This window comes from Doryrhamphus excisus, chromosome 1 (assembly GCF_030265055.1).
Source record: "Doryrhamphus excisus isolate RoL2022-K1 chromosome 1, RoL_Dexc_1.0, whole genome shotgun sequence".
In the NCBI taxonomy this organism is placed as follows: domain Eukaryota; kingdom Metazoa; phylum Chordata; class Actinopteri; order Syngnathiformes; family Syngnathidae; genus Doryrhamphus; species Doryrhamphus excisus.
The window spans coordinates 42,840,982-42,865,855 of record NC_080466.1 but is presented as its reverse complement, the minus strand read 5'-3'; positions in this window follow the sequence as shown (position 1 = coordinate 42,865,855).

Below are 24,874 nucleotides of genomic sequence, written 5' to 3'. Positions count from 1 at the left end.
ACATTCATCAGCCGAGCTTGCCAAATGAAAATATAAAAAAATGCTTTATGTGTCCTGTGTGGTTGCTGTTTATTGCAAAACTTAAAATAACATCAGCCAGCTTTTTACGGCTCCAAAGTGTATCCCCTTTAAAGTGTATCCCTTTAAATAGCTCAATGGAGAAGCTTCAAGCCCTGCTTACAGTAAAGCAGGAAATACAAGTGTCGCGATTGCATCGTGCCAAGGCGGGTTTGCATCATAATAAACATCCCCTCTCTGTTGAGCGCTCTGGAGGATATGGAAGGCACCCCGAGGTCCGACTCGGGAAGGCAGGCGGGCTTCCTGTGCAATGGCAAAAGCCCGGCCCGTACCGGCAGCCTTGTTTGAACAGCGGAAGACATTTTTGGACTTTAGTGAGGGCAGTAAAATGTTCGTCCTCCAACAGGTTTCCTCTGGAGGAACGGCAACACTTCATCAGCGCTTTAGTCAAATCGCCAGTAAACCGCTGCGCCATATGGGCCCCACTCCTGACTGCAGGGGCAATCTGTTTAACAGGAGCATGCTGGTAAATAGAGGCCTGGCGTGGAGAAAAAAAATGATCAATTACTCACATTACGTACGCTCCTTCAGGAATTTACTTTATTGTTCTGGACATCTGTTTTAATATTGTCATAATGTCTAATCAGATGGGACCTGTTGGAGCCGAGTGGAAGCCCAAAAAGTGGCCATAAATGCCCAATTAAAACGCACAATGACAGCTTTTTGTCCATCTGCTGCATAGAATTTTTTTTTTTTGTGCATGTGTGTGAGTGTGTAAACCAGGGGTGCTCACACTTTTTCAGCATGCGAGCTACTTTTAAAATGACCGAGTCAAAATGATCTACCCACTACAAAAATGCAAAACATCTATTTATTTTCAAATGTATTGAGGATTATTTGTACGTACAATGTATGTTGATGTACCTTACATAACCAAATGAGCCAATATTGCAAAACACACATAATTAACTATTAACATTTTTTGTAATTACCTGAGTTTACTTTGATGACTTGCACTGAATTGAACCAGCCAGGGATGCATAGTCCGGACAGTAGCTGCTGATAGCCAGCCTCAAGCACACTTCCAAATGTTTATCAGTCATGGATAATATCCGTATCATAATATCCGTATAATATTCCATATCCGTATGGAAGTGATATGTTTTTTGCCTTTTTACTTGGTCCAGTTTTTGCCTTTTTACTTGGTCCAGCTCCTTCACTCATTTTAGTGACCATAAACTTTAGCGAGGGCTTAAAATCTAACGCAATTCGCCGACTAGCTTAGCACTTTGCATCGTTGTTTACGCATGAGCGGTGACCTAAAGGTCAAAATTCAGTTGTCATCTGACTGGTTGTCCTGTATGTCAATCAAGTAACGGGGATGGATGATAGGCTGACATCGTAAGTTCTGCTGCACTTAGAGACGTTGTTTGATTTGATTGGTCGCCCGAAGGGCAACATTCAGTTGTCATCTGAATGGCTGCCCTGTATATCAATCAAGTGACGGCATTGATGCGAGGATGATATTTTTTTAATGTCACGCCGCGATCGACCAGCGATCGACCAGTACCACCTCCGCGATCGACCGGTAGATCGCGATCGACTTAATGAGCACCCCTGATGTAAACCCTCCAACACACACACACACACACACACATATACACACTCCATATCATCAAACACTATTTTCTGAGTTATGTCCAAAACTGTAAAAGGACACCCAGACAAGAAACATTGCCGTTGATGCGGCTGCACGATGACCTTCTTCAACATCTAAGATGCATGTTAACACGGATTACAGCAACAATCTGGAAATAGCGTCCATCATTTGAAGTCCTTATCTGCTCCAAAGACTTCCAAATTTGGAAGGCGAGCCTCATAACGAGTGTTTTCTCCCACTCGAGATGGGCAAGTAGCAGGGTGAATGTTAAGGAGGGTTTTAGAGAATGTTCTCTTTGTATCTTCCCCGGGGATTACCGCTCTTTAAGGCAGAAAAAAAAAACATCAATGCAGGTTTATTTAAAGGATGAAGGCATTTTCTCAATGGTATTTTGAGGCGGTATCACCAGGTCTTGAGTGAGGATTAGTGCTGTTAGGCGTTTTGAGCTGTGTTTCCTGTCCTGATAAGTCGGATTTCACCTTCAATCTGCGTGTAAGCCCTGGGCTCTGCTCCTCCTCGCTTTGCTCCTCTGAGGTCCAACCTTTATCCGGGCGCAGTCAAACCGGGCTATCTTGCCGATTTGGGCCCCCTCTCACGGTTTACGTTCGCTCTCTCGCTTCTTTTTCCCGCCGCAAACATTGGCCGATGCGGCAGGACGCTACAGCTGGCTGATATCCATCATGGCGGTCTCACAGCCGAGTCGCTTGGCAGTCACTTTTGGCGGGTGACGGGGTTAACTACTAAAGTTGCCTGCAACTTGGAGCGTTCCATGCGATGATTAATAAACCAACAGGAAATGAGAGCCTTTCTCGCCGTCTCATGCGGTGTGCGGCATCTGTGATCGTCACGGCAAACAAATGACTCCCTGCTTTTGTTCCTGAGGACGGAGCGTAGCTGGAATGTGGAGGCAATTAATATTACAGCAATTTATGTATTTGATGTGTTCGAAAAACTGCATGTAGTAGTAGTACTACTACAAGTGTTTTATCATCCATTCAACAATATGTTTATTATTGTGGATCTCATTTTCAGTGATTAGCATGACTGACATGTTGGGTTCTTTCTGTCGTAGAAAAAAGGTAAACAAAGTTAAAATCATAGTTTTGAATATCACGCCTTTATTAAATTGTGTTATTTAAAAATCTATAGAATGATCAATGAATGGTTGTGGTTAACTATAGCGTATTATCGTCATCACTGGACATCAGTAATGTTATTAGACATTAGATTAGAAATAAAATACTCTCATGCAGTGTGGAAGTGGTAAGTTTGAAACACTTTCTTAAGTTTTACATAAGTAAATCAAAGACCCTATTGAGTTAGCTTACTAGCTAGCTCCATAGCCTGTGCAATATGACATAAAGAAAGAATACTAGAATACTGCTGTGTTTTACCTGTGTTTGACATTAGATTAGAAATAAAATACTCTCATGCAGTGTGGAAGTGGTAAGTTTTGGCCTTCTTTGTCCATCTTCCCAACTCAGTTTGAAACACTTTCTTAAGTTTTACATAAGTAAATCAAAGACCCTATTGAGTTAGCTTACTAGCTAGCTCCATAGCCTGTGCAATATGACATAAAGAAAGAATACTAGAATACTGCTGTGTTTTACCTGTGTTTGACATTAGATTAGAAATAAAATACTCTCATGCAGTGTGGAAGTGGTAAGTTTTGACCTTCTTTGTCCATCTTCCCAACTCAGTTTGAAACACTTTCTTAAGTTTTACATAAGTAAATCAAAGACCCTATTGAGTTAGCTTACTAGCTAGCTCCATAGCCTGCGCAAATCTGACATAAAGAAAGAATACTAGAATACTGCTGTGTTTTACCTGTGTTTGACATTAGATTAGAAATAAAATACTCTTCCACCAGTGTGGAAGTGGTAAGTTTTGGCCTTCTTTGTCCCTCTTTCCTACTCAGTTTGAAACACTTTCTTAAGTTTTACATAAGTAAATCAAAGACCCTATTGAGTTAGCTTACTAGCTAGCTCCATAGCCTGTGCAATATGACATAAAGAAAGAATACTAGAATACTGCTGTGTTTTACCTGTGTTTGACATTAGATTAGAAATAAAATACTCTCATGCAGTGTGGAAGTGGTAAGTTTTGACCTTCTTTGTCCATCTTCCCCACTCAGTTTGAAACACTTTCTTAAGTTTTACATAAGTAAATCAAAGACCCTATTGAGTTAGCTTACTAGCTAGCTCCATAGCCTGTGCAATATGACATAAAGAAAGAATAGTAGAATACTGCTGTGTTTTACCTGTGTTTGACATTAGATTAGAAATAAAATACTCTCATGCAGTGTGGAAGTGGTAAGTTTTGGCCTTCTTTGTCAATCTTCCCAACTCAGTTTGAAACACTTTCTTAAGTTTTACACAAGTAAATCAAAGACCCTATTGAGTTAGCTTACTAGCTAGCTCCATAACCTGCGTAATATGACATAAAGAAAGAATAGTAGAATACTGCTGTGTTTTACCTGTGTTTGACATTAGATTAGAAATAAAATACTCTCATGCAGTGTGGAAGTGGTAAGTTTTGGCCTTCTTTGTCCCTCTTCCCAACTCAGTTTGCAACACTTTCTTAAGTTTTACATAAGTAAATCAAAGACCCTATTGAGTTAGCTTACTAGCTAGCTCCATAGCCTGTGCAATATGACATAAAGAAAGAATAGTAGAATACTGCTGTGTTTTACCTGTGTTTGACATTAGATTAGAAATAAAATACTCTCATGCAGTGTGGAAGTGGTAAGTTTTGGCCTTCTTTGTCCATCTTCCCAACTCAGTTTGAAACACTTTCTTAAGTTTTACACAAGTAAATCAAAGACCCTATTGAGTTAGCTTACTAGCTAGCTCCATAACCTGCGTAATATGACATAAAGAAAGAATAGTAGAATACTGCTGTGTTTTACCTGTGTTTGACATTAGATTAGAAATAAAATACTCTCATGCAGTGTGGAAGTGGTAAGTTTTGGCCTTCTTTGTCCCTCTTCCCAACTCAGTTTGCAACACTTTCTTAAGTTTTACATAAGTAAATCAAAGACCCTATTGAGTTAGCTTACTAGCTAGCTCCATAGCTTGCGCAAATATGACATAAAGAAAGAATACTACAATACTGCTGTGTTTTACCTTGGTGGCATGACGTGATGGGAATCGGTGATGATGTTTCACCTTACCTTACCTCGGCTCCTTTTTTTCTTGGCGTATGAGGGATGGGAATGTTTCAGGCAGCTAGCTGTGTTTTTTTTTTTATGTGAACAGAATGTTTGGAATACTGCTGGAATATTTAAAATGCATTCAGTTAGCAGTACTTTTAGTTATTAGCAATACCTTTTTGATTGAAATTGATATTATTCCGGCTCATTCCGGCTCATTCTACCTGTAGTGCAGTGGTTGTCAATTATCTGTTGTGATAATCTGCCCCCCCCCCCCCCAATTTGAAATACTAGAGAATACTATGTATTTTTCTCTGACTGTACAGACTGAATTAGAAAAGTGCAACAAAATGCAGTATTCAAAATTGCATAGTACTCAATGTGTACCCCCTGATAGCCCACCCCAAGGGGCCTGCCCCAGTATTTGAGAAGCACTACTCCAGGGTAACTAGTCACATACTGCAGTACGTACGTCTGGTGCCAAAACATGTCCGTCGACTCGGACGTAGCAACAAGGAAGCCACGCCTTCTTTCATGTCAGGAGCGTGATTTGAGACGGAACGATTCAAGTCATCAAACAAAGCAACGGAGCTTAATTGGATGACATCTTCAGGGATGAATCAACCAAACATTTGCTCTAATTGTTCCATTCAATTAGGGAGCCCAATTTGCAACCTCGCAACAATGGCTCTTTCTTTGTGTGTGTGTGTGTGTGTGTGTGTGCATGTAGTGTTAATTGGAGCATTCCTTCCGTCCTTCCTCCAGCAATCAGGGACCTGAGCAAATCTCGCCAAATGCAGGCGCCAAAACAGGACCCCCCCCCAATCTCTCTTATTACTGTTTTATTTATCAGCAGCTTGTTTGCTCATTTTGATGTGCGGTGAAGTCATGTCATTTCCTGTGCTAACTGGGTGTCTCAGTGGACGCCGCCTTTCTTTGAAGTGACATTCTGTAAATATGTATTAAAGGGGACGCAATTAGCGCTCATGAGGTTGACTTGAGCTTCATTCCAGCGGCAACTTTTGGCGCACCGTGGTGATAAGCTCCATTATCGGGGGAAATGGGCTGAAGGGAAACAGAACCTGTGATGGCCAGGAAAGGTTCCAGATAAGAATGCAGCTGAAGAGAAATATAATTGAGGTGGAATATGTTAACCAAGGTGTCCTGAGCTTATTGCAAGGCATTTAGACAAATGTTGGAATTCCATGTTTTAGTCACATTATCAAGGGCTGTCTTTTCCAATCACCTTATTTTTTATTAATTTCTCACTGTATTCCTTTTATTTTTGAGTAAAATTCAGTTTGGAGTGGTACCTTCATTTTTATTTTAAAACTAACTCCCAACACTCCTAACTCCTGCAACTAACTCAGTAACTAACCAGGAGCCAAGGAGAAAAAGTCACAAATTTACGAGAATAACGTAATTATGAAGAAAAGTAAAGGAATTTTTGTAATGTAAAGTTTTAATCTATAAATGTATTTTTTAAAGTGGTAACATTAGAAAAAACAAACAAAATAACCAATAAAGTTATATTTTTTTGAAAATTTGTTAGAATGTTGCAAGAATTAACTCAAAATATTATCGCAATAAAGTCATATAAACAAGAAACTTTGCAAGACGAAACTTGAAAATAAAAATTTGTTTATTATTTATTATTTGTTTATTATCAATTGTTTATATTATTTATTTGTTTATTAATAGACATTTGTATTATTATGAGGAAAAATAAAGTCTGATGAAGCAGCATGAAGTTAAAATATTAAAGAAATAATAAAATAATATTATTATATAATTATTATAATATATATTATATAATATAATTATTAATTATTATATAAATATAATAATAATTATATAATATTATTTTAAATGTTGTATTAAGAGAAACAAACAAAACACAATAACGTTTTTGAAAATTTTGGCTGTGAAAAAATATATACAACAGTTCTTGAAGATGAAAGTTGAAATATTATTCGATATTAAAGAGTAAATATATTTTTTAAAAGCAAAGAATGAAGTTGATTCTAATAATAGGCAATCCTGCCTGCCGCCCACCCCCCATGTTGCCAATCCCTCATCACGGAGCTCGTTCACCCTGGTTGATTCTGCACAGGTGTTCCCCATCACCTCCGATTACCTGCTCCGTATTCCTTATTTCTGTATTCCGTGTTCCGTATTCCTTCCAAGTTTGTAGCACTCTCACGTCACATCATCGCCTTTCTCGTTTCTCCTTTCTTGTTTCTTGTTCTTTGACAGGAACAGACACTAATCTTGGTGCATGTCATTTAAACGATTATTTATTGTGAGTGTGCATGGTGTGTTGAACAAAGGCATGAATTGGTTGAAAACATGGCGATCAAACAGCAGTGGAAGATTAATCTTCTGCGTGAGACACAATGAAAATAATGCTTTTTCTGAAATGATAACACAATTAAAGTTTTTTGCACTGTACTGTATTTATCCGCTAACATGTAATATGTGCAACAATGCTCATACCATACGTCAAATTTACATTCATCAAGCCTTTCAAGTGATTATGAGCTGTTTTAGTCGCGTTTCTATGAAAACAAAAATCCAAAGTTATCTTTACCTCAACACTCTACTGGTGACTTTGGCCCCTCTGTATGACTAAGTTATGCCCTGTCATGTATTCCGATGCATCAGATGCCAAGTGGACCACTGCAGCTTGCAGATCTGTCACTTGAGCCAGTCTTCCAGCAGGAATATCTGACAGGCAGCGCTGCACCAGCGGCCTCAAATTCTGAGTGGATGAGAGGGGTGTCAACAACCCCCCCTCCCAGAAAGGCGAGATGCGAGTGAGAAAGAGTAAAAGTAAAAAAAAAACATGATGAAATCACAAGCCATCATGCCCCAAGAGTGACAGCAGCGTATCAGAGCCGCCACTTTGGATGGCAAAAATAAAACCAATTATCCTTCAAAGGACCGCCTAGACTTGAACGGGTCGGCCAGGCGTCGCTTACTCATTTTGTCCACAGTACCTACAACACTGATTACAATAATGCATCCTTAATTCGGACATTGATTGGCAAATGATGCCTGGCATCCTTACATTTTTGTTGGTCCCTCCTGGTCTAGGTCATCAATAAGTATGGATTTTCATCAATATGTAATCTTAAAGTGTATCTAAAGTTAAACCTGGATAAGGAAAATAACCCGCCATGGGGCCAAAGAACGTGCAAGAGGACGATCATAAGAACTTTTTTCATTTTTTTTTGTTATTTATAATTGTTTGCCATCTTCTCTGTATGTAACACTATAATTCATTTCTATAAAATGTGTTGGTGTTCATATTTTTGGGTGTCTGGAACAGATGAATCGGAATCATAGTATAGGCACACAGAATATTTTGTTCCATGGCTCCATTATATCGGCACTATTTGAACCAAAATAAAGGTGAAACTTTCATCATTCATTAGAAAAAAATGTGTTTCTACCTTTTTCTATTCTTTAGTAATCAGCAGTAGAACATTGGTAGGTTGCAGCAAAATATCACTTCTCAACAAAAAATGGGAGAAAAAAAAGCTTTTTGCGAAAAGATGCATTTCAAGCATCACTTTGACACTAATTCTGTCATATATATATATATATTTACATGAAATTTAACACTGAAATATTTACAGGTCATCAATAAGTATGGATTTTCATCCTTAAAGTGTATCTAAAGTCAAACCTGGATTGGGAAAATAACCCGCCATGGGGCCAAAGACAGAGGTCATCGCAAAATTGCACCCTGATGGAAAAAAGAAGAAATCAAAGACGATAATAAGAACTTTTTTCACATTTTATTTATTATTTATAATTGTTTGCCATCTTCTCTGTATGTAATTAATCTCTATAAAATGTGTTCATATTTTTGTTTTCCAGGGCTCCATTATATCGGCATGGTATATATTTTGCCAAAATTGATAAACAACTGTATAGATGGATGGATGGAACTGTGCCACAACATAAACAATACAAAGCATGGTTGTTTTACATGAAATTTAACCTTGAAATATATATATATATGTATATATATATTCATTCATTCATTCATTTTCTACCGCTTTTTCCTCACGAGGGTCGCGGGGGGTGCTGGAGCCGATCCCAGCTGTCTTTGGGCAAGAGGCGGGGTACACCCTGGACCAGTCGCCAGCCAATCACAGGGCACATATAGACAAACAACCATTCACACTCACATTCATACCTATGGACAATTTGGAGTGGCCAATTAACCTAGCATGTTTTTGGAAGGGGGGAGGAAACCGGAGTACCCGGAGAAAACCCACGCATGCACGGGGAGAACATGCAAACTCCACACAGAGATGGCCGAGGGTGGAATTGAACCCTGGTCTCCTAGCTGTGAGGTCTGCGCGCTAACCACTCGACCGCCGTGCCACCTGTATATATCTGTATATATATATAATATAAATAAGTATGGATTTTCATCAACATGTAATCTTAAAGTGTATCTAAAGTCAAACCTGGATTGGGAAAATAACCCGCCATGGAGCCAAAGACAGAGGTCATCGCAAAATTGCACCCTGATAAAGAAAGACGAAATCAATCATTTTAATTGTTATTTATAATTGTTTACCATCTTCTCTGTATGTAATTAAACTCTATAAAATGTTTTAGTGTTCATATTTTTGGGTGTCTGGAACGGATGAATCGGAATCCTAGTATTTCCTATGGGAAAAATGCTCGGGTTTCCAGTATGTGTACTGTAGCGTGTCATGTTGACAGTATTTTCATTAAGTGTAAAATCACCAAGTGCTGATCCAGAATAACCGATTCAGAGATGACCGCTGCCTCCCGCCCACATCCGGAGACTGGATGCCGCACGCACCTTGACTCCCTCTCGGGTTGAAGACTCAGGAGTACCGTGTCCTCCTCTTCCCATCCGTGCCTTGCCAAATGGTCCCCACGAGTGGTGCTTGTCAGCCTCATCTTAATTGCTCCATGAACTGTTTGTGTGCTGAAAAACAATACTTAAAAGAGAGGTTAGCCAAAGACGTGACCCCATCGGCTGCAATTATATGAAAAGTAGTGACCAATTAGCTCTCGGTGCAATGTGACACTGTTGCTGTTTATGTGAGCAACTTCAGCTTCTCTGTGCTAGCGTCCGCGCTCTCATTTACATAATTGGGGGATTGGCCATTAATGGGAATGGCGTGTGAGAGGATCCCATTAAGATATGGAGTGAGATCTGATCATCTCCTCTGCTTTCTGCTATTTAACTCCGTGTGCGTTCATATCGTAGAAACCATTGTGATTCTTATCCTTGCTTGCAATTTATGATGAAAAATCCAACTTTTCTTTCGTTTATGTCCCCGAAATATGGCCGAGGCCATTCCATCATAAGCAGCTTGTCTTTTGCAGGTCATACCATCATGTCACCACTGAGGGGCAGTGTATCTGTAGAAAGGCGGCCATTGATGTCACTCAAAATCACATTTAAAACAAAAAGGACAAACATTTTAGAATATTCTTTATTTGGCTTTAAAAATGAGTGAGAGACACATGAAGCAAATCAATGAGTTACAATGATATTTTTAATCAAGAAATATGATATTTAAATTCATACATATTAATAATAAAAATTATATTAATTGTTTTATTAATATTGCAATCAAATTCAGTGGTGTGAAAAAGTATTTTCCGCCTTTTTTTGTTTTTTTTTTGCATGTTGGTCACACTTAAATGTTTCAGATCATAAAACAAATTTAAATATTAGTCAGTGACAACAAAACTGAGCACAAAATTTAGTTTTTAAATGAAACGTTTCATTAACTTAACACACATAATATTTTGTTTTATGGATGTATAAACATGGAACCTACCAAAACAAAGATTAGACTCACTAAATGTTCTACTTTCATGCGGTTCTTTAGAGATCAGCAGCAGAACATTCGAGTTACGTAACAAATGAGCAAACCAGCTTTTCCTGAAAAGATATATTTCATGCGTAACTTTCACTTTGACACAAATATGGCCGTACATATTTAGCCAAAATTTCTTCAGAATTGTTATAATTCAGCCACACTGCAAGGTTTTTGAGCTTGAACCGCATTTTCAGGTCATCTCAATAGGATTCAGATTACGACTTGTGGGGTCTTTTGTGACCTCCTGGATGAGTCGTGGCTGTGCTCTTGGGGTCATTTTGGTTGGCCGGGGAAGGGTATAATAATAATAATAATAATAATAATAATAATAATAATAATAATAATAATAATAATAATAATAATAATAATAATAATAATAATAATAATAATAATAATAATAATAATAATAATAATAATAATAATAATAATAATAATAATAGTAGTAATAATATTATTATTATTATTATTATTATTAATAATAATAATAATAATAACAATAACAATAACAATAATAATAATAATAATAACAATAATAATAATACATTTTATTTGTATAGCGCTTTTCAGAGTACTCAAAGATGCTTTACAGTAGAGAAAAATAAATAAAAATAGAGTTGAGTAGAATAAAGTAGAGTTGAGTAGAAAACAGAGTAAAAGATGCATTAAAATACAATATCCATACATTCATTCAGAGCTAAAAACAAGGCTAAAAGCGGGGCGGGGTTCACTTTTGTTCCATGTTTTTGCCATTTGTGGATAATGACTCTCACTGTGGTTAGCTGGAGCCCCAAAGCTTTGGAAATGGCTTTATAACCTGTGCACTAAATTAGACTGAAAGTGGCATGTCAAACACAATAAAATCCAAAATGCTTTGACTCATTTTGATGATTCTAAACATATTCATATTCATATTTAAATTATTTTAACCTCATTTGAAAATGCCTTATTGTACGATATTAATATATTAGGTGTTAAATGTTCCACAATAATAGTCATTTTTGCTTGTGCGATGCAGCGGAGGAGGAACATCGTACGATGATGTCGTGCTCGCAGCCAAAAAAAAAAAGGAAAGGCTCTCGCGCCCTCACACTTGAGATCAAGTTTGATTAATGTAGCAGTCTGTCAGGACGTGCAACGTTTTACTGCAGCAGACGCTCACGGGGACCTCAGGGTCGATGCTGAACAACACAGCGAGGCCATATGTGTGTTGCTGAGAGGACCCCTCGGGTTTATGGATGAGATGTTGACATTTGACAATATCAATAGACTTTTATTGATGGATAACACGCTCTTGTTACAAACGCCTTCTCCGAAATGTTTGAAGATAAAATGCTACACCTTATTAACAGGCTGGAGTATGATGGCGCTGTTGTCAGTAAAAATAAATGTCAACATTCATTTATTCACGCGGGAGAAGAATTGCCAGAACATCACATCGTATTGCGGACAAGAATTTTGTAATTGGATGTCCTTCTGTCGTCTTCTACATGAGAATTGACTCCAACAATCTTCTCCGCCGTGTCTCGGTTTGTAAGACCAAAAGAAGTCTTTGCAATATTACATCATCATTTATCTGATTTGACCAGTAAAAGACTAAAAAACGAGCAGTGATGGAAATTTCAGCTCTTTCAAGGGAGCTGGTTATTTTGGCACGACTCCCGAAAAGGAGTCGGCGCTCCAGATCTTTTGGTTGCATAAATTGGTTTGTTGGCAAAATAATAAAAATAATTTTTCAGTGTAAAAATATAATTACTGTACACCCTCGTTTAGTGCAGTTACTTGGTTAAAGAATTTCCACGATATACGATTTAATGTTAATAAATGAAATACTATATTTGCAGTTGGAGCATAGAAAACCTGTTTATGGCTTTCCAAATACATTTTTTAACATTGTCTCAATCGTTACCTTTACACTCCTATTATTTATTGTTTACACCACATTGTAACTCTTACGCTGCGGGGACTCAAAACAGCCTCTAAGCTAAAAAGCTAGTCAGCTAACCAGTTAGCACGCTCAAATTTATTTTTCTAAACTCAAAAAAACAAAAAAATTACCACTTCCACACAGAATGGGAGGAGAACTTTTGTTCATTCTGGCATGTCGGACATGCATTGTTCATGTAATGTAATGTAAGGTAATAGTATCTCATTGTTGACATTAATGCTGCCTAGGGACCAGAATACTACATATCACTTGTATTTCAATATGGTTTGACTAATAATAGAACATAAAATAGAACATTAAAACAAAAATAAAACAATCCATCATTAGCCAAGTTGATTATGCTAGCCTTGCTAGCCACACACTCACCCTCCATGATGCACAATACACACACAGTTAGATAACACAGATATAAACACTGAGATATGACTGCTTTTATAATAATAATACATTTTATTTGTATAGCGCTTTTCAAGATACTCAAAGACACTTTACAAAAGAATGAAGTTGAATAGAGCAAGTAAACAGAATAAAAGACACACCAAAATACAACATTCATTGGTTAGTACACAGTTAAAAAAGTTATCTTTTGCATTGTTGTCACTCACACCAGCTTAGTTTTCACCTTCACACAAACATAGCTTTCACTTTGCATGCACACAAGCTTAGCTTTCACTCTCTGGAAGGGTGCGGAAATGTCTCCGTAGACTCTGTATTGGCACTTCCTTCAGCTTCCTCAACCTCCTCAACTTGGGATGGCCGATAATTATCGACTTGATACCAGCATAAAAATGTGATATCAGATTTTTTTCCCGATGATGAAAACCAATATGTGTTTATTCCACCACAGGAGATATGTCATGTTACACATATCTGTATCGATATCAGCTGAGTTGGACAATATCGGTATCGAGCATCACTAGTATGGAGGACCAAAACTGCCAAAATAATAAATAAATAAAAGTGAAAATAAAAACAAAAATGAAAAAAAAATGAAAAAATTAAATACAAAAAAATAAATATAAATGGAAATAAAAACAAAAATAAAAAAATATATACATAAATAAATAAATAAAAGCAAAAATAAATACAAAAATAAAAAACAAGATTCAAATGAGGGGGCGGTCCTAAGTGTGTCTTGGGTTGAACTGTTCGCCTAATTGGTTGATCGACATGTGAGTGCGAAAATCGACTAGGTAAGCCTGCAAACAGCCACAGCAAGAGGAAGTCACCACACCACTCTCAATGGCGGTAAATATGGCTGCAATCTCCAGGGATCTCCGTTTGCTAGCAGATATTGTCCCGGTAAATGTATACTTTTCTCACTGTATACTTCCTCTTGCTGTGGCCGTTTGCAGGCATACCTAGTCGATTTTCGCACTCACATGTCGATCAACCAATAGGCGAACAGTTCAACCCAAGACACACTTGGGACCGCCCCCTCATTTGAATAGTTGAATAGTAGACATTGTCTGCTGCATGAAATAAATACATATGAGAGCAGAGTGCTTTTATTTATTTATTGATATGTAATTCTATTTATATATTTATTTTTTTATTTATTTCTACATTTATTTTTGTATTTATTTTTAATTTTTGAATCTTGTTTTTTATTTTTGCTTTTATTTATTTATTTATTTATGTATATATTTTTTCATTTTTGTTTTTATTTCCAATTTTATTTATTTATTTATTATTTTGGCAGTTTTGGTCCTCCATACACTAGCAGTAACTAAATATATTGTAAAGCAGCTCAAAAACGTGGTCAAAGAAGCAGAAAGAAAGGCTAAAAACAAGAAATATAAATATATTATGCTTATTAGTGTAGTGGCTGAGAAAAAAAAAACGTAATCAGACAAACGTGATGTGTTCTTTCTTAATGGAATGTGAATGCAACAGCACCAACGTGTCCTTGCTTGTGGCGGTAATTAGCATTTGTTTGTTTCACATTTGATATTAACTCACTTATGAACACCATTATGCTTTTTTTTTTTTTTGAAAGTTCTCCAGTGACATCTCAAGAGGTGTTGAAAAACAATTCCGACAGACCACATCCTGCATCTATCAGGCTTCTGTTGGACATTAATAACAAGCAAGTGAAACATTGCACTCGGAGTTCTCGGATTACAATGCAGCTAATGTATTATTCCGACCCCATGTGGGATCACTTTCATCTTCCACATTAAGATGCACATTTTGTTTGGATACTCAAATTACCAACCCCATATTAAATCTGACCGTGCAAAAGGCATTGATCATAGCCCCGAATGCCGTACTCCAACTTTGATTTAATTTGCTCTTCCATTAATATCTATAAGACGTGCGATTGTCATCTTGGGCATATTGATGGTACTGTAAGCCCTGCCTTCATATTACGTTCCCCAGCGGCGGTGAACAAATGTTTCACAGGATTACGCCGCCGAGCAGGTTCAGTGGAACTGGCACTGCAGTCAGAAATTCATTACGTTAATAAATAGCGGGGGTGAAAAACGTACAATTTTAAGAGAAATTGATCGCCTCTCTCTCTCTCTCTCGCTCTCTCTCACCACAAAAAACACAAAAAGGCCACTCGGTGCGTCGAATGAACGACCGCAGGCTGGCTACACTCGGGTACTTTTCATTGTTGAGGGACTCAAGGGTCTTCTCGGGGGATCTAAAAAAGGTGCTGATTGAGTCCAAAGAATCCGTCAGCGACTGTCCATTAGAAGGCGTTATACGGTCCTCAATGGACAATTTGGATCCACATTAGAGAAGTATGAATGTAAAGTTAGATCAAATATGAATTCACTTCTGCTGATAAATGAAGTGCTGGCTGAGAATCCGGAATTATGCCATGCTTAATGGAATCCAGTAAAATATTCAATTATCTTATTCAATCCCAGCCATTTTTCAACTATTTTTGAGTATTTTTGACTGATTTTTCAAGGCACACAGAATGTTGTGTTCCAGGGCTCCATTATATCAGCATGGTTTAAACCAAAATAAAGGTCAATAAAGGTCATCATTCATAAGAATGTTTATACCTTTTTCCATTCTTTAATAATCAGCAGTGGAACATTGGTAGGTTTCAGCAAAATATCACTTTTTAACAAAAAATGGGAGAAAAAAGCTTTGTGTGAAAAGATGCATTTCACTTTAATAATAATAATAATAATACATTTTATTTGTATAGCGCTTGGAGAAGAATGGAGTTGAATAAAAGCAAGTAAACAGAGTAAAGATACATTAAAATACAACATTCATTGGTTAATACACAGCTAAAACAAAAGTAAAAGCGGGGCACAGCAGTCAGGTATAAAAAGTTACATTTTTAAATTAAAAACAGATTTAAAGAGGTGGCTTTTGAGTTGTTTGACACTAATTTTGCCATATATAATTTGCCAAAATATATAAACAACTGTGCTGCAACGTAAAAAATACAAAGAACGGTTGTTTTACGTCAAATTTAACACTGAAATATTTACCGTTTTCACATTTGGAATTGAACTCTGTGTGTCCACGCTCAAGCGAGAGAATCCATCCAAATTACCCTTCTTCTACGCTACAAGACTCTGTGCTGAGTTCTTATAAAATGCACTTCCGTCACCCAGAGGCCGTTTTACCGGCTTGAAACTGCACCAAACATGTTCTCTTCTATTGTGGAGTTGCGTCATCACCTCTTTTTTGCCTCTAGCGCCCCAAAACACCCCTTGTAAAAGATAAAATACTATGTCAAATATGTAAATATGTCTTTGGTCTGGTTGAAAAAGACTTCTGAAATGTCTTTGTTAGCGACTGAGTTAATCACGATCAATCACGTTTTTATACGTTTTTATACTGTAATTTTTCAGCAAGTGTGTTCAGCAAATGTTTTCTTGCGGAATACATTTTTCCAACCAATCCAGGGTGTAGGAGACCAGGGTTCAATTCCACCCTCAGCCATCTCTGTGTGGAGTTTGCATGTTCTCCCCGTGCATGCGTGGGTTTTTCTCCGGGTACTCCGGCTTCCTCCCACATTCCAAAAACATGCTAGGTTAATTAGCGACTCCAAATTGTCCATAGGTATGAATGTGAGTGTGAATGGTTGTTTGTCTATATGTGCCCTGTGATTGGCTGGCCACCAGTCCAGGGTGTACCCCGCCTCTCGCCTCAAGACAGCTGGGATAGGCTCCAGCACCCCCTGCGACCCTCGTGAGGAAAAAGCGATAGAAAATGAATGAATGAATGAATCCAGGATGTACCTTCACCCAAAGTCTCCAGTTCACCTGTGACTCTAACGAGCAATTAAGATAGAAAGTGTTTTCTTTAGCAGCATTTATTTCTATCGATTTCATCTGCAATTCCTGACGTTGTCGTCTCAAAGGGTTAAAGGCTCCTCGCCTTGTCACTCTCCCAGAATGATTCATTTACAGGTCATTAGAATACTCGTCTTTTCAAAGCGTCGTGCCGCTCAGGTGGCGAAGCCTGCGCCGGGGGGGGGGAGTCGTGTCGTAAATAGAGGCAGCTACATTTCAAATGTTGTAAATAGCGGACACCTAAGGACCTTGCATGATTGCGGACATCTAATCATTTAATTTATGCACGTCTAAAGGAGCCCTCATTAACATTCAAGCAGCAGTCATGCGTCACGCTGGAACATTGCGGAGCCTGCATCACACTAAAAGGGAAGGTATCTAACCGGGCGACACAGCGTGGCCTCGCACCTTCCCGCTTTCTCCCTCAATGTCATCCCATAATGTACGCATAGTGCAACTGTCATAACTTGTGTGTGATTTGCGATCCGGTGATTGTGTTGCTGTTAATGTGGGGAACCTGTGACAAAGTTAAAGTCGTATTCTGGAGGTCACGGTGCCGTGAGAGTAGCACGAGCGGCCGTATTGTGCCAAATCATTGACTCTTTGTCCGTAGTACTTTGGGATGAAGTTGCTGCATCCGTACACGGTCACGAGAAAGCTTTCAGACGGGAAAACTGGAGAATTCAGTGTTTATTTCTCAAAATTTATCGGTCTTTGTTGTTGCAGTGATGGGGTTACACATCACGTCTGCACAACAGATGCATGCATGACAGAAACTCAATAACAACCGGCGTGGTTGACGTTTGAGCGGTTGTTGACAGCTGCTTTGTTCTCTGCTCAGGTTTCATATTTAACACATCAAAGAGTTTGGATATTTTACACTCTCGGACCGTATAGCCGGTCAAAAACAGGGAGTCTTTAGTGACCAACAGTACATAGTATTACAACACTGACATCATTAAACGTTGGTCTAATTGGATTGAAATTAGACCCCACCAACAATCGTAGAGCGACTGAAGATGAGGCAAAATAACAGCAAGGCTATTCATGCGCTGCACATTAGAGCCGGTGGGGGGGAAAAAAAACTGTTTGACTCCACTCAGCATTATTTCTACTTGATCGGGGAGTAGAAAAACTGCTTATGTGGGGGCAATTGTAAGAGATGGGCCATGAAACAGGTGAATCCCGAAAGAAAGTGCAGGCCGCTGATGTCTAGTAAAAGGTGTATTATCAAAAGCAACGCAACGTGAATCACAAAGACTGCAGGACTTTTAAAGCAAATGTAAGTCTGTGAACCCCCAAATATCATCGGTAGGTTGGGTATATATATTTTTTAAATGGTTCCCGTGCTTAAACAATGTCTGAAATAAGTAAAACAAATATAATATAAAAACAATGCCTTTTGATTTCAACAGAATTTTGTGACATGCTAATTGAACTGAATACAAACACTTCAGTAATAAACAACTAGGTAATGAATTCACCAACAAATTGTTATAATTATTGGATAAAAAACCATCAGTAGCACAGAACAAAGCGAATGTGCAAAAAAAACAACTTTCTTGTATTGTAACATCGCTCGTCGTAGATCGGACGGAGAATTAAGATCGGCGATAAAGAACATCGGACTCGGTCAGGATGCTACAATGTTGTTAGCTGTTATGTTAGCAACAATGCTATATTTTCAGCCTTTTCCCGTTTAGTAATCAACAGTAAAACATCGGTAAGTTTCAGGAAAATATCAGTTTCCAACTAGAAAAGGGAGAAAAACAGTACGTAACACCGTACTCAGCACGTTCTTCGGTTTTAAAAATGGAGGTGAGCAATCGGCACTGGACTTCTGCGGAAAGTTTGTTTTTGATTAAAACGAAATTTCAAGACTGGATGAACGAAAAACTGGCAATACGGAGTTATTCCAACACGTAAAAGAAAAACTCGGGGAAGTCGGTATGTTACACCCGCAAACGTAATAAACCACAAACGTAATAAAATTTGCCTACTGCAAACATAATACTGAATTTCCTGCAAGTATAATAATTATTATATTTTGTCATTTTGAGGATTTTAACAAGATAATTCTTTTTTTTCTTTTTTGTGTAAAAAATATCAGTATAAATAAATAAGTATAAATAAGGAATCTTTAATTATTAAATTCTAATTTATTTTTAATTAAAAAAGATAACATAATTGCAATAATTCTAATAAAATTGTTTTGATAAAATTATTATTACTATTATTATTATATTTTATTATTTCTTTGGATTATTTCTTCCCCATATACACACAAAATCACACATACAATAAAATACTGTAACTAAAACACACATGTACGCCCACAAACAATATGTAATAATTTTAGTTTTATTTTATTTTATTTAATAATTCAGTATTACGTTTGCATTGGGCAAATTTTATTACGTTTGTGTGAAATTTATTACATTTGCGGGATTATTACATTCAAAGCAGCAGATTTGTATTACGTTTGTGGTTTATTACGTTTGCGGGTGTAACACGGTGTCACGTGATGTTGATGTTTACGTTTTACTGGGCATGCCCCATTGACTATTCTGTTCGATTATAGCGGCGCATGTAGACAAGAGATTGGAATATTCATTTTTCCATGGATACCATTGTTTTCGGAAAGGTCATTCGGCCCATGATGGCACCAACCAATGGGACGAGGCTTGAACACGAGTGTGAGTGCAGGTCAGCAGGGGACAGGCCTGGTTTGATTGGCCGACAAGATAAATACCGCTAAAACCGCGATAAACTGACACGGCACCTCAACTGATACAAAGCGCCACCGCGTCAACCACTCTCGTCCAAAGGCAGGTAAGAGACGTCTAACAACCCTCACTGCAACCACAATTTAGAGAAAGTTCTGGTCTACGCTATGGGCGCTATCCGCCAGCATTTTGATGTCTCTAACTAGAACACAATAAATTGTTCCTCATTATTCAGTAATTAACTCTAATGTGCCGGGTCCCCATCCCCCCCCCGTGCAACACTCTAAATCACCACCCTCCTCCTCGCTTCTCCTCCTGCACACAGCTCTTTAATTTCCTCTATGAAGTAGGGGGTGAGGGTAAATGAGGAGTGGGGGGTCACAGCTTGATGTACTCCATCATCCCCGTGCCACCCTCTTGTCGCCCGCCCCCCCCCCCCCATTTGAGCCACTCCCTCCTCGTGCCAGCTCTGCAAAATCCACGCTGTACAAACAAAGGGTCTGATACGAACGAATATGCAAACGAATCATTTCCTGTATCAGTTACCAACCACTGTTTTGAATGACTCGCATGATCGTCCAGGTCGTTCAGCAACTGCTCGTCATTGGCCATTCTTCTCTTGGAGCGATGTTTAGTAACAACTTCCTCTGTTTAGAGAGCGCCTTGCGGTCCGGCAACAAACACAACAACAACCCTCTTATGACCCCCCCCCGGGGGGCACACCCACCACAGATGCCATACTATATAATATACGGAGACGCCGCACTTCAAAATCGTAAAACCAAAACCAAAACCTTTTGGAGTAAAAGTGAAACATCTTTAACAAACAAGCTCTGTTGCCTGGATTCGAACATTATTGTGCGCATACGCACTCATACATGGTATATTTGGAAATCAATTATTTTGATCTAACAACCCATTTTTGCGTTGTTTCTGTTTATCTATCACTGTCCAGCTTTTTTTTTCCTTTTTAGTCAGGAACTGATATTTTCCTTAAACTCGCCCATTGTTCTACTGCTGCTAACTAAATAACGGAGGGCAGTACAGACTTTTTTTCTGATGAATGATGGGAGGGGGCGGCACGGCGGTCTAGTGGTTAGCGCGCAGACCTCACAGCTGGGAGACCAGGGTTCAGTTCCGCCCTCGGCCATCTCTGTGTGGAGTTTGCATGTTCTCCCCGTGCATGCGTGGGTTTTCTCCGGGTACTCCGGTTTCCTCCCACGTTCCAAAAAAACATGCTAGGTTAATTAGCGACTCCAAATTTGTCCATAGGTATGAATGTGAGTGTGAATGGTTGTTTGTCTATATGTGCCCTGTGATTGGCTGGCCACCAGTCCAGGGTGTACCCCGCCTCTCGCAGACAGCTGGGATAGGCTCCAGCACCCCAGCGGTAGAAAATGAATGAATGAATGAATGATGGCAGGTTTAATGTTTCTTTTGGTAGATTCCATGTTCATGTAGCCATAAAAAACAATATACTGTGAAAGATCCATAAACTCGTCAAAAATTGTCAGTAATAAAGGGGCTGGGATTGAATGAGTTAATTGTAGCAGTGCTGACGTCTACAGTTGTGAAAATGGAAGTACCAACTACAGTAGGAGATTAGTAACATATACATAAACAACACATGGATGTACGGGAAAAGAACCAAATATCAGTCTTCACTTGAACAACAAATTCCGATGATTGCATTTTTCAGACATTCTCTGAAACATGTTGCAAAACTGAGTAAAACTGCAACCCCTCCCATCCCTCCGGGCTTTTGATGGGACTTTCTCTAGCTCCGATGCTCTTAATTGTTAAAATGAGGTCAGTTGTAGGCTGCATCAAATCACCTGTCATTTCAGCCGGGAATCATCTGCTGATTGAAAGGTATCATAAAAACTTGCCCAGGGCCTGCTTTTGCGCGCCTGCTGGGAGTTCCCTTTGTGCGTTGACAGTCTCCGCCTATGGGCAGTTACACTCACTTTACTTTCCGAGGCGGAGATTAAGTGGGTAGTCTTGGGTGACACACATCCACACACATGGCCCAAATATAGATTCAAGAGAGTCAGTCGTGTCAGACACAATTCCTGGTGGATGACGTTACGATGAACGCCCCTGACCCAATTCGGGAAGATGCTCACACATAAACGCATCCAGATAGAAATGTGAGGTCAGGTTCATTTGAGGGGTAACTGTGAAATGAGGAAATGCTAGAAAAATTAGGACATTGAAACCGTGAAATTTTAAAATATCAACACAAACATCGATAAATCAGACCAATCAGAACAGGCTCGTGAAAAACAGATGCATGAAATATGTCAACTGTTTTAAATACAATCTCTCGTTAATCCAACCGTGATAAGCGAATTTCTTATTTTTCTATATGGTTGTCTTTACAGCAAAGAAAACCTTCTAAATACGAATTTAAAATTTAACATTAGACTTAAATAAAGGGGATCCAACACATGGCTGTGTGTCAAAAGCGGACATTTTGAAAAGTTCCGAAAACCAAAGAAAAACAGATGAATAGGTGCAGATTCTGGAAGCTCTAGAAAGCTTTCTATGCGGGTAATGGTGGGTAACTCCTTTTATAGGAGTCCACAACTCAAAATCAATGCAATATGTGAGATCATGTGAATTATCTAATCACACATACACATGCGTGCACACATATAGTTCCGTTCCAAATGTGAAAATTGCGAATAGTTAACGATGTCATATTTGTAAATAAATGATTTTAATGTTTATGTGTTCATGTTGTTGTTTAGATATTTGAGCTGTCACAAAAGCTAAGTCAAAATAAAAGTATCTTTTCACAAAGCCGCTTTTCTTCTTCTTTTAGTCGGGGGCAGATATTTACCTGAAACTTACCTACTATGTTCTACTGCTGATTACTAAAGAACGGAAAAAGGTAGAAATACAGTAGGCAAACGTTTGCAGTAGGTAAATTTTATTACGTTTGGGGGAAATGTATTACATTTGCGTGATTATTACACAGTATCTTTTCACAAAGCCGCTTTTTTTCTTTTTGTAGTCGGGGGCAGATATTTGCCTGAAACTTACCTACGTTCTACTGCAGATTACTCAAGAACGGAAAAAGGTAGAAACTAACTTTTTTTTTCTGATGAAAGGTGGGTGTCTAATCTTTCTTTTGGTAGATTCTGTGTTGATATCGCCATGGAACATAATAGTCAGTGAACCTTCAAACATCAGTCAAAATGGTCTAAAATGATCAGTACTGAAAGGGTTGTCTTTTGAAAAATGGCTGGGATTGAACAAGGTCATTAATATATTTTGGAAAAACTGTGATAGAGATGACAATACACCAAAACAACCTTATACTTTATAACTGCAGTGCATACGTACATAATACATGCTTCATTCATTCTAATACAATGTACAGCTTAGCAGCTTGCCAAGGAAGGCTCCATAAAAAGCATAAAAAATGCTGTTTGCATAAAGAAAAAACAACAACACACGTCCCCGCTTCCCCGGGCGGCAGGACCGCATCTGCAGGGCGCCTGTATTAGTATTGTGCACTCTGGAGGAACAGCACTAATGAAGAGATCAGGGCCTGAACTTTGAGGAAGCCTCATATCCGATTAGTGGGCTGAGATGCATGTAAGCACGGCGAAGCAGCGTGAGATAACATCACACGTTAATGCGTGCCCCATTTCACCGAGGACGACACTAGCGCGCCATGCGGCGTGGTGTAATGTTTCCCGTTTTATCTTTTTTTTACATATTTATTCCCTCCTGACCCTGCAAACAAGTGTTTTGAATTACGTCGGCGTTGTGTGCAAACTAATTGCTTGACACAAGCGTTACTGCACATGCATGTGTTGCGCAGCAGTGAAAACCATGTGACCTTGTCCATATCCGCTCTGCAGGGATGGGACGGCGTTTGAACCCGGCCAGTAAAGGACATTTGGATGTTATTAAAAAACATTAGCATTCCTACAGCCCATGCTAGTCCCAAAGCCATCAGGTAATTTGAACGGGACTCCGTGAATTTAAGAGTGCAGATGTTTTCACTTTAAAACGGGCATCTGTTTATGCAGACAGTCTTTATGTCCGTAAAACCACAAAGGACCTCCGATGGGTTTTATGGAGCAGTACCAGCTCGAGCACTCAGCTTTGTAATTGTGCCGTAGCAGGTAATGAGAAAATTGGTCACAAGCAGTGCTCCCTATAGAACCCGCAGCATACAATTTCAACAGCATGTGCTTTATCTATATTGCAGCTTTCAGGGGGTCAAACGTGGCTGCAGTTTAGCGCTCAATTCATACCAGAGGACCGATTCCCTCCGAAAATAAAATGCCAAAGAAAACAATTAGTCCTACGAGCCAGACAATGCCAATAAAACAGAGTATAAAACTTGTTTAAAGGGACTTTTTTTCCCCCGCGGTAAAGAATACTTGATTTTAAATTAAAGACAAGTAAATGTTTATTTATTTTGTTCCAATTCGAACAGAAGCCATCTCGAGGTATTTTCCAAATGGAGTAAGTCCAGGACATCCCGAGCTAGTACCAGCAGCGTATGAGATAGGTATGAAAGAACAACACAACAATAATATGAATAGTGGATAGCATATGGGGATAAATTAATTGATACGCCCATAAAAATGGCGATGTTTAACATATGACCTTCATCGGATTTGCAACAAGATGTCATTATTAAGCTAGATTCAGCTCCTGAACCCTTCTCATCTAACTTCAAAAAAAGCCTAAATATGCCTCAGATACTTATTAAACACATTTCAAGTATAAAACATATCACCCCTAATTATTATTATTAATAATCCACATTGCTTGCCTGCTGCACTTCCAGTGATGACTATACGATGGTATATTAGCTTGCGTTTACCTCGTGTGTACGTTTTGAGGCCGGTTAGACTTTCCAGGCTAAGGCTTCCAGCCAAGTCTAGCCTATGGTGCATTCAAGGACCGCCGAATAAAGTGCAAAATCTTAACGGTCGACGATAAAAAATAATCTATCATACATTTTATGTCTATTATTATGTATTTGATACATTCTTATCGATTTACGTTTGCAAAAAAACTGCTTATTTGCAGAAAAAAAAAATTAAAATCGAAAAATAATCATCTTTGGCCAAAATCCCACAGAATTGCAATGCTGTTCGTACATTTTTGTTGGACATTTTATGTATTTTTTGGGGGAAAAAAAACAAATATGACTATAAATTTGTGAATTTACGGGGCCATGAATGTT